Here is a 5,754-nt window from a genome sequence, read left to right on the forward strand (position 1 = left end):
GAGCCCCCTCTAGTGGTGACTGTATATATACACATCTGTATGTGAGGAGCCCCCTCTAGTGGTGACTGTATATATACACATCTGTATGTGAGGAGCCCCCTCTAGTGGTGACTGTATATATACACATCTGTATGTGAGGAGCCCCCTCTAGTGGTAACTGTATATATACACATCTGTATGTGACGAGCCTCCTCTAGTGGTGACTGTATATATACACATCTGTATGTGAGGAGCACCCTCTAGTGGTGACTGTATATATATATACATATCTGTATGTGAGGAGCCCCCTCTAGTGGTGACTGTATATATATATATATATATATATATACACATCTGTATGTGAGGAGCCTCCTCTAGTGGTGACTGTATATATACACATCTGTATGTGAGGAGCCCCCTCTAGTGGTGACTGTATATATACACATCTGTATGTGAGGAGCCCCCTCTAGTGGTGACTGTATATATACACAACTGTATGTGAGGAGCCCCCTCTAGTGTTGACTGTATATATATATACATATCTGTATGTGAGGAGCCCCCTCTAGTGGTGATTGTATATATATATACATATCTGTATGTGAGGAGCCACCTCTAGTGGTGACTGTATATATATATATATACACATCTGTATGTGAGGAGCCCCCTCTAGTGGTGACTGTATATATACACATCTGTATGTGAGGAGCCCCCTCTAGTGGTGACTGTATATATATATATATATATACACATCTGTATGTGAGGAGCCCCCTCTAGTGGTGACTGTATATATATATACATCTGTATGTGAGGAGCCCCCTCTAGTGGTGACTGTATATATATATAAACATCTGTATATGAGGAGCCCCCTCTAGTGGTGACTGTATATATACACATCTGTATGTGAGGAGCCCCCTCTAGTGGTTACTGTATATATACAAATCTGTATGTGAGGAGCCCCCTCTAGTGGTGACTGTATATATATACACATCTGTATGTGAGGAGCCCCCTCTAGTGGTGACTGTATATATACATATCTGTATGTGAGGAGCCCCCTCTAGTGGTGACTGTATATATATATACACATCTGTATGTGAGGAGCCCCCTCTAGTGGTGACTGTATATATACACATCTGTATGTGAGGAGCACCCTCTAGTGGTGACTGTATATATATATACATCTGTATGTGAGGAGCCCCCTCTAGTGGTGACTGTATATATATATAAACATCTGTATATGAGGAGCCCCCTCTAGTGGTGACTGTATATATACACATCTGTATGTGAGGAGCCCCCTCTAGTGGTGACTGTATATATACACATCTGTATGTGAGGAGCCCCCTCTAGTGGTGACTGTATATATACACACATCTGTATGTGAGGAGCCCCCTCTAGTGGTGACTGTATATATACACATCTGTATGTGAGGGGCCCCCTCTAGTGGTGACTGTATATACACATCTGTATGTGAGGAGCCCCCTCTAGTGGTGACTGTATATATATACACATCTGTATGTGAGGAGCCCCCTCTAGTGGTGACTGTATATACACATCTGTATGTGAGGAGCCCCCTCTAGTGGTGACTGTATATATACACATCTGTATGTGAGGAGCCCCCTCTAGTGGTGACTGTATATATACACATCTGTATGTGAGAAGCCCCCTCTAGTGGTGACTGTATATGTACATCTGTATGTGAGGAGCCCCCTCTAGTGGTGACTGTATATATACACATCTGTATGTGAGGAGCTCCCTCTAGTGGTGACTGTATATATACACATCTGTATGTGAGGAGCCCCCTCTAGTGGTGACTGTGTATATATACACATCTGTATGTGAGGAGCCTCCTCTAGTGGTGACTGTATATATACACATCTGTATGTGAGGAGCCCCCTCTAGTGGTGACTGTATATATACACATCTGTATGTGAGGAGCTCCCTCTAGTGGTGACTGTATATATACACATCTGTATGTGAGGAGCTCCCTCTAGTGGTGACTGTATATATACACATCTGTATGTGAGGAGCCCCCTCTAGTGGTGACTGTATATATACACATCTGTATGTGAGGAGCCCCCTCTAGTGGTGACTGTATATATACACATCTGTATGTGAGGAGCTCCCTCTAGTGGTGACTGTATATATACACAACTGTATGTGAGGAGCTCCCTCTAGTGGTGACTGTATATATACACATCTGTATGTGAGGAGCCCCCTCTAGTGGTGACTGTATATATATACACATCTGTATGTGAGGAGCTCCCTCTAGTGGTGACTGTATATATACACATCTGTATGTGAGGAGCCCCCTCTAGTGGTGACTGTATATATATACACATCTGTATGTGAGGAGCCCCCTCTAGTGGTGACTATATATACACATCTGTATGTGAGGAGCTCCCTCTAGTGGTGACTGTATATATATACACATCTGTATGTGAGGAGTCTCCTCTAGTGATGACTGCATATATATATCTGTATGTGAGGAGCCCCCTCTAGTGGTGACTGTATATATATATATATACACATCTGTATGTGAGGAGCTCCCTCTAGTGGTGACTGTATATATATATATACACATCTGTATGTGAGGAGTCCCCTCTACTGGTGACTATATATACACATCTGTATGTGAGGAGCTCCCTCTACTGGTGACTGTATATATACACATCTGTATGTGAGGAGCTCCCTCTAGTGGTGACTGTATATATACACACATCTGTACGTGAGGAGCCCCCTCTAGTGGTGACTGTATATATACACACATCTGTACGTGAGGAGCCCCCTCTAGTGGTGACTGTATATATATATACACACCTGTATGTGAGGAGCTCCCTCTAGTGGTGACAGTATATACACACATCTGTACGTGAGGAGCCCCCTCTAGTGGTGACTGTATATATATATACACATCTGTATGTGAGGAGCCCCCTCTAGTGGTGACTGTATATATACACATCTGTATGTGAGGAGCGCCCTCTAGTGGTGACTGTATATACACATCTGTATGTGAGGAGCCCCCTCTAGTGGTGACTGTATATATACATCTGTATGTGAGGAGCCCCCTCTAGTGGTGACTGTATATATACACATCTGTATGTGAGGAGACCCCTCTAGTGGTGACTGTATATATACATCTGTATGTGAGGAGCTCCCTCTAGTGGTGACTGTATATTTACACATCTGTATGTGAGGAGCTCCCTCTAGTGGTGACTGTATATATACATCTGTATGTGAGGAGCTCCCTCTAGTGGTGACTGTATATATACACATCTGTATGTGAGGAGCCCCCTCTAGTGGTGACTGTATATATACACATCTGTATGTGAGGAGCCCCCTCTAGTGGTGACTGTATATATATACACATCTGTATGTGAGGAGCCCTCTCTAGTGGTGACTGTATATATACACATCTGTATGTGAGGAGCCCCCTCTAGTGGTGACTGTATATATACACATCTGTATGTGAGGAGCCCCCTCTAGTGTTGACTGTATATATACACATCTGTATGTGAGGAGCCTCCTCTAGTGGTGACTGTATATATATACACATCTGTATGTGAGGAGCCCCCTCTAGTGGTGATTGTATATATACACATCTGTATGTGAGGAGCCCCCTCTAGTGGTTACTGTGTATATACACATCTGTATGTGAGGAGCCTCCTCTAGTGGTGACTGTATATATACACATCTGTATGTGAGGAGCTCCCTCTAGTGGTGACTGTATATATATACACATCTGTATGTGAGCAGCCCCCTCTGGTGGTGACTGTATATATATACATCTGTATGTGAGGAGCCTCCTCTAGTGGTGACTGTATATATACACATCTGTATGTGAGGAGCGCCCTCTAGTGGTGACTGTATATATACACATCTGTATGTGAGGAGCCCCCTCTAGTGGTGACTGTATATATACACATCTGTATGTGAGGAGCCCCCCCTAGTGGTTACTGTATATATACACATCTGTATGTGAGGAGCCCCCTCTAGTGGTGACTGTATATATATATATACACATCTGTATGTGAGGAGCCCCCTCTAGTGGTGACTGTATATATATATACATCTGTATGTGAGGAGCCCCCTCTAGTGTTGACTGTATATATACACATCTGTATGTGAGGAGCCTCCTCTAGTGGTGACTGTATATATACACATCTGTATGTGAGGAGCCCCCTCTAGTGGTTACTGTATATATGCACATCTGTATGTGAGGAGCCCCCTCTAGTGGTGACTGTATATATACATCTGTATGTGAGGAGCCCCCTCTAGTGGTGACTGTATATATACACATCTGTATGTGAGGAGCCTCCTCTAGTGGTGACTGTATATATATATACATTTGTATGTGAGGAGCCCCCTCTAGTAGTGACTGTATATATACACATCTGTATGTGAGGAGCCCCCTCTAGTGGTGACTGTATATATACACATCTGTATGTGAGGAGCCCCCTCTAGTGGTGACTGTATATATATACACATCTGTATGTGAGGAGCCCCCTCTAGTAGTGACTGTATATATACACATCTGTATGTGAGGAGCCCCCTCTAGTGGTGACTGTATATATACACATCTGTATGTGAGGAGCCTCCTCTAGTGGTGACTGTATATATATATACATTTGTATGTGAGGAGCCACCTCTAGTAGTGACTGTATATTTACACATCTGTATGTGAGGAGCCCCCTCTAGTGGTGAATGTATATATATATATATATATATATACACACATCTGTATGTGAGGATCTCCCTCTAGTGGTGACTGTATATATACACATCTGTATGTGAGGAGCCCCCTCTAGTGGTGACTGTATATATACACATCTGTATGTGAGGAGCCCCCTCTAGTGGTGACTGTATATATACACATCTGTATGTGAGGAGCCCCCTCTAGTGGTGACTGTATATATATACACATCTGTATGTGAGGAGCCCCCTCTAGTGGTGACTGTATATATACACATCTGTATGTGAGGAGCCCCCTCTAGTGGTGACTGTATATATACACATCTGTATGTGAGGAGCCTCCTCTAGTGGTGACTGTATATATACACATCTGTATGTGAGGAGCTCCCTCTAGTGGTGACTGTATATATACACATCTGGATGTGAGGAGCTCCATCTAGTGGTGACTGTATATTTACACATCTGTATGTGAGGAGCCCCCTCTAGTGGTGACTGTATATATATACACATCTGTATGTGAGGAGCCTCCTCTAGTGGTGACTGTATATATACACAACTGTATGTGAGGAGCTCCCTCTAGTGGTGACTGTATATATACACATCTGTATGTGAGGAGCCTCCTCTAGTGGTGACTGTATATATACACATCTGTATGTGAGGAGCCCCCTCTAGTGGTGACTGTATATATATACACATCTGTATGTGAGGAGCCCTCTCTAGTGGTGACTGTATATATACACATCTGTATGTGAGGAGCCTCCTCTAGTGGTGACTGTATATATACACATCTGTATGTGAGGAGCTCCCTCTAGTGGTGACTGTATATATACACATCTGGATGTGAGGAGCTCCATCTAGTGGTGACTGTATATTTACACATCTGTATGTGAGGAGCCCCCTCTAGTGGTGACTGTATATATACATCTGTATGTGAGGAGCCCCCTCTAGTGGTGACTGTATATATACACATCTGTATGTGAGGAGACCCCTCTAGTGGTGACTGTATATATACATCTGTATGTGAGGAGCTCCCTCTAGTGGTGACTGTATATTTACACATCTGTATGTGAGGAGCTCCCTCTAGTGGTG

The sequence above is a fragment of the Phyllobates terribilis genome, unplaced genomic scaffold (genome assembly GCF_046119375.1).
Source record: "Phyllobates terribilis strain yellow unplaced genomic scaffold, ASM4611937v1 Scaffold_8__6_contigs__length_399053987, whole genome shotgun sequence".
NCBI classification, from domain to species: domain Eukaryota; kingdom Metazoa; phylum Chordata; class Amphibia; order Anura; family Dendrobatidae; genus Phyllobates; species Phyllobates terribilis.